Here is a 6,807-nt window from a genome sequence, read left to right as displayed (position 1 = left end):
GCAAAATCTGGTCTCAAACAAGCATCTTGGCAATGGCGATTGTTGACGGCGATGGAGCACTGGACAGTTGATGAGGAAGGCAACGGTGGAGAGGGAGTGAATATTGCAGGTGTTTTCAAGAAGTAAGTTGGGGAGTTCTAGGAGGATGATTGAGGTGTCGACGATTTTAGAGGGGAGACAACGAAAGAGGATGAGGGATGAGGCAGAGAGGGTGATGGCAAGGAGGGAGGGTTTGAGGCACACAGTGAAAGAGGGATATCATTGGTAAAATAAGTGTTAGAATTTTGCTATCCTATCCTATCAAATTATAACCCATCTCCCCCTTTAGGATTAGTTATCAGGCTCCTAACAGGATAAAATGAGCTAATAGGATAAGTTTATCCTATCCTGTTATCTCACCAAACAACTAATAAAGGTAGGGTATGTTAGTATATCCTATTATATCTTCATTATCAGGTGCACCAAACGGGCCCAAATGGTAATTAAACCTAAATTTTAGTAGAAAATAATAATTATATTCTAAATTATAATCATAATGAAGTATAAATAATAGTCATTGCATATATTAAGATTCAGAAGTTAATGATCTAGCAAAATAAAATACTACAAAATTAATGTTTTTTAGCTTATATAGGTAGGTTATTTTACCTAGCTTTGTACATGGAAAGGGCTAAACCCTAAATAGAAAATGCAACGACAAGAAAAAAATAAGACAACAAATGAATCATGCATGACAAAAATCCTAGACCATGAGAGAGCAAAAACATCATCCTAAAGAAGCAGCAAGAGTGCACAAGTGGGTCTTGGAAGTGACATATATCCTATAACTCTGATCTATCCAATGGATAATTGGCCAACCAAATTGCACAATAGTTTTTTCCCCAAAAGGCGTGCACCAGCCGAACCTGCTAATCTCGAGATAACCACACCCATATAAAAGACAATATATGCGACTCATGGGCATTATCACCAATCTTGGTGAGCAAGGACATGAATGACACAACATAGATTGGTGAGTAAGGACATAACTGAGACAACATCACATTTATCGTCACCTTCTTCCATTCCACTGTCACCCTTCTCTAACCTGCATTCCAAGCAAAGTCCAACTGTCTCAACACCCCCAAGGGCTCTATCAACAGCGACGAACAACATCCAACACTTTGAGATAAACTTCCAAGACAACACCCTTCAATATCTCAGGCCAAACCCCCATACAAAATTAAACCCAAATTTCCCCTGATTGCTTCATTCATATTGATCTCCACTGGCTAATCCTCCAATGGTACCAACAAATATCTTTGCAAATCAACACCCATTTGTTGCAACTTGCTCGCAGCACCCATAGTAACAAAAATCTCCTAAACTCTATTACCAACAACTTACAGATAATGGAAATATGCAGTTTGCAAATTATGATGTACTATCTCATTTCGCAAGCCACAAATCTACCAACAGGCTATCATAAACATTAACTGCCACAAGATTGCATTGCTACCTGAGTGGAGGGATGTAATGTTAGCGTAATTCACTCATCCAAGGAAGAGTTGTATAAGTTTTTCCCCCACAATGATAGCCAAAGCTCCCTCGACACCTGTTAGATAAAACAACAATCCTGTAAAGCTGTTGAATAAATAAACTTGATGTAGTTTTTGGTTCATCGGGCTTAGTATACATTTATCCCAACATCTAGAATTATACTTTAGGAGTTAGTTTAGCCCAAGATCTAGAAATTTCTATTCTAGTCAATTCCATGAAAGTTCTAGTGGGTAGTTGCACCTACCATTATTAATAAGGGTAGTTGCACCTACCACAATTAATATTTGTACTAGGCTAGTATGGAAAACTCTAGAATTATTTGGAGCCATTGTTTTGTGGAGGTGCCACTAGTATAAATAGGGGTCATCTCCATCATTTTGTATCAAGCCAAAAAGCCAAAAAAGAAAAGAAAAAAAGGTTGTGTAGCAATAAAAATGTTCTCTTCCTCCATATCTTTCTATAACCTTTACTTTTCTCAAAAATCCTCCTCCCAACAAAGTGGTATCAAGAGCCTTAAGATCCTTTCTAGAGAAATGGCAAGTAGCAACATGGTCCCTTTCCAAGTCCCTATGCTCACCAAAAGAAACTATGATAATTGAAGCATCAAGATGAAGGCCCTCATTGGATCACAAGATGTGTGGGAAGTGGTAGAGAAAGGCTACAATGAGCCACAAGAAGTAGTTCCTCTATCATAAGCTCAAAGGGATAGCTTGAAGGATTCAAGAAAGAGAGACAAGAAAGCTCTCTATCTCATCTATCAAGGATTGGATGAAGATGCTTTTTTAGAAGATTTCTGAGGCAGCCACCGCAAAGGAAGCATGAGAGAAGCTACAAATCTCTTGCAAGGGTGCTGTATAATAGCCCTAACCCAATTAATTATCAAATTACATGTAATTAAATAATTAAGCATGTATTAGTGAGTAAAATTAAGTATAAGGCTTAATTAAGTGAATCTGAGTCACTTTGGAGTTTAAAAGTGTACTCAGTGAAAATTAAGGGGTATAAATGGGTACTGACGAAAGTGCCCAAAATATAAAAATAAAATTGTAAATATTCCTAGAATAATATTCCAGACTTTTGGGTAAAGTTTGATAATTAATGGAGTTGAATAGATAGACGAACTGATACCTACTCGATCTCACTTAACTAATGTTAAGTGACCACAAAAGAAGAAAAAAGAACCAAAACCCTCCCATTCCCGTCGACGCTAGAAAGAAGAAGAAGGATAATGAGAAGAAGGATAATGAGAAGAAAGGGAGAGAGAAGAAGAGAGAGAGGAGGGAGAAAATCCCAACCGTTTTGGGTGATTCAAAAGCCTAAACCACTCTAAATCTTCCCCTCTTTCATAATCTAAGCTTAGTTTTGAGTGGGGAGCGTTGTGGTGAGAGATATTACCTCTCAAAAATTCGGCCCTTTGGTAGATTTTGGGGTTTTGGGAGTTTCTACCTCCATGGAAGCTTGAGGAGCCATCAATCCTTGGTTGTGTGACCATTGGTGGTAAGATTCTAACCCTTGAACCATGTTTTCTTGGAAATTTCATGATATAGGGTTTTGAATGAATAGTGTTATGGGTTTTGTGAGAATTTAAGTAAATTGGCTATGTTGTAGTAGAATTGAGACTTAGCACATGTTGAGAAAAATGCTAGGAATGTCATTTAATCGGTAAAAATGAGCCTAGTTAGTTAAATGACTATACTCGGTATATTGCAAGATTATCATGCTTGTTGAAGAGTTTTCTTGCAATTATGATAAATGGTTTGGTTTGGTTGATTGTTGATTATGCCTTGGTGTTTCTTAGGATTGAGGCAATTGGACCAACCTTGAGAGACCAACCGTTGGAGCAAGCTATGGAGCTTGATTAGCTCATTGGAATAGGTAAATTCATGCTTAGGTTTGGTATGAATTGGATAGCTTGGTTGATAGCTATGAGATGTTATTGGATGCAATATGTGTTAATTGCATTAAACCTTGTGTAGGTTTTGTTTGAGAAGTGGAGTATTGTAATTGACTGACTGTGGAACCTGTTGGTGGTGAACAAAGGTTGACTGAAGCATTCAGGTAAGCCTTCGGACCTTGGGTGTAATTCCCTTGACTGTTCCACCAAGCCCTGAAAGGGTAGAGGTTGTGATTGTGTATATAAATGCAATAAAATAGTGTAATGCTTTGTTATACGTATGTGTATGCATTTGGTGTGGCATAGGATGGTGTTTCCCTATGTTGGTATGTTGCATGACGATGCATAAATCATACTTGGTAGTTAGCTGGCCAGTAGGACTATTTACATCTGAGTTTCCTTAGGACAGCTTGAGAGCTCGAGGGATTTCTCCTGGAGATGTTATTGCACTTTGCATAGATATGTATTTACTGCATTATTATGGTTATTGTTATTACACTGATATGGAACTGTGGGGTGGAGAGATGCTCCAAGGACCCCTGGTTTACTGGATATATTCGTATATCTCACCCCGTGTTGTGGGACCCCCTTTCAGGTAAGGATGTTGCAGGAGCCTCTGGTGGCAAGTGGCCATATCTGGATTAGCATATGCATGAAGTGTTGCATTTGTTGAGATTATACATGTTGTTTTGTAGCTCACATGTATAGAATTGTAATTATAGGCAATGATAGATTTATGATTGGTATATTGGAATGGACTTAGCCTATGCTCATGCCTTTGGTCATCTCTTTTGTTGATGGGAGCCAAGGGAATGATCATAGTGTTTTGTAAGCTAAGTTCCATGAATTGTGATGAGTATGTACTGTAAATGATTCCTACTTGAAATTCAATATATGCATGCTTTTATGTATTGAGTTATTGAATTGGTTGGGCTGAGAATCAATTAGGTACCTTTTGTTTAGATTGGGAAACGTTGAGAAAACAAAGGTTATGCTGCCCAAATTCTAGCTAAATCTCAGGAGGAGAGGTTGGATAAGTGCTAGGGTTAAGTTTTGAGGCATGAACCATTGGGGTTTGGAATGGGGATGCATCTTCCCCTAGACTTGGACATGCAAAAATGAGGGTAATTGAATTCCCTGGCAGCGCGCTTTAGCGCCCTGCTGCCCCTGTGAGAGCCAATGCTTTCGGCCTCCTCGCGCTGGAGCGCCTAGAGTGGGGGCTTAAGCGCCCAGGGTTGCGCGCTTGAGCACCCTGGTTCGCGCTTGAGCGCCCTTAGCCGCTGAAGGAGGAGATGTTTCTGCCTCTGCGCGCTAAAACGTCCCAAATGGGGGCTTAAGCGCCCAGGATAGCGCGCTTGAGCGCCCAGGATAGCGCGCTTGAGCGCCCTGGTGAGCGCTTAAGCGCCCATTTATACTGGAAGACCTGATGCTTCCTGCCTCCGTGCACTTAAGCGCCCAGATGGAGGCTTTAGCGCCCGATAGCGCGCTGAAGCGCGCGGGGCCTGTGATCAACACTCTCTTGTGTGGCTTCCAATTGTCAAAACTTGGGCTACAGTGCTCCAAATGAGGAGCGGTTTGAAGCCACGTATAGCTAAGGAAGTGATCTAAAATCTAGTAGAAGTTGTGAAATAAATAAGAAGTAAATTAATGGTTTAAAAATGGAATAAGAATATGATGTTAAGCTTGATTTATCTGATTTCGCAAAGTAATATAGTTATGATCACGCAATTGGATATTTTAAATTCGGCGTCGTTTTAAAAAGAAAAATTTATCCGGATTTTTAATTGAGCCCATGTGATTGTAACTGCGCTTAATATCATAATGGGATGTTAACAAACCGGTTCTAGAACGGGGTGTTACATGCTGAGCCAGTCAAGAAGGTACGTCTCCAAACTCTAAGAAGTGAGTTTGAAACTTTACACATGAAAGATGCCGAAAGTATCTCCGATTATTTTTCTAGAATGTTGACGGTGACTAATCAATTTAAAAGAAATGGTGAAAAGATAGATGATGTAAAAATTATGAAGAAAATTTTGCGATCTTTAGATTCGAAATTCGATCATATTGTCACTGTCATAGAAGAAACAAAAGATTTGGAAGCTATGACAATAGAGCAACTCTTGGGCTCTTTACAAATATATGAGGAGAAGCAGAAGAAGAAGCAAGGGATTGGTGAACAATTACTCAAGACACAACTCAACTTCAAAGAAAAGGAAGAAGACTTTGGCAACACAAGAGGACGAGGAAGATATCGTGTTCGAGGAAGAGGTTGTGGACGTGGAAGAGTAGGCTTCAACAACAACTATGCCAATGAAGATCGAAGAGAGAGTTCAACAAGAGGTCGTGGAAGAGGTGGGTCGCAACCAAGACGTGACAAATCTCAAATCAATGCTACAGTTGTCAAATGTTCGGCCATTATGCTTATGAATGTAGAACTCCTACAAGAAAAATTGAGTAGAACACGAACTATGTGGAGGAAAAGAGTCAAGAAGATGACACTCTATTGATGGTACGCAATGAAAATGTAGGAGAACAAGAGAATACATGGTATCTAGACTCGAGAGCAAGCAATCACATGTGTCAAAAAAGAAACATGTTCGTGGAACTTGACGAATCAGTGAATGGAAATGTCTCCTTTGGAGATGAATCAAAGTCACCAGTGAAAGGCAAAGGTAAGATTCTTATCCGATTAAAAGACGGGAGGCATGAATTCATTTCTAATGTGTACTATGTACCCAATGTGAATAATAATATTTTGAGTCTGGGGAAACTCTTAGAGAAAGGGTATGATGTTCACTTAAAAAATAATATTCTTTCTTTAAGAAATCATCAAAATAACGTTATTGCCAAGGTGCCTATATCAAGAAATAGAATGTTTCTGTTGAACATTCAACACGACATTGCAAAGTGTCTCAAAGCCTGCTACAAGGATGCATCTTGGTTGTGGCATCTACGATTCGGACACCTCAACTTTGGTGGTCTTGAGTTGCTATGCAAGAAAGAGATGGTGAGAGGATTGCCTTCCATCACTCAACCTGACCAGCTATGTGAAGGATGTTTACTTGGGAAGCAATGTCGAAAGAGCTTTCAAAAGAAGTCTTTGTCAAGAGCCAACAAGCCGCTCGAGCTCATACATACATATGTCTGTGGACCATTGAAGCCAAGCTCATTCGATAAGAGTAATTACTTTCTTTTCTTCATAGATGATTTCTCAAGGAAGACATGGATGTATTTCCTAAAGCAAAAGTCAGAAGTGTTTGGAGTCTTCAAGAAGTTCAAGCTTAGTGTGGAGAAAGAAAGTGGATGTGAAATCAAAGTCATGAGATCCGATAGAGGAGGAGAGTTCACCTCCAAAGAATTCCAAGAATTTTGTG

This window comes from Gastrolobium bilobum, unplaced genomic scaffold, assembly GCF_033153095.1.
Source record: "Gastrolobium bilobum isolate Gb01-03AN ecotype WA unplaced genomic scaffold, APGP_CSIRO_Gbil_v1 utg1078, whole genome shotgun sequence".
Classification (NCBI taxonomy): Eukaryota; Viridiplantae; Streptophyta; class Magnoliopsida; order Fabales; family Fabaceae; genus Gastrolobium; species Gastrolobium bilobum.
This window is presented reverse-complemented; position numbering follows the sequence as displayed.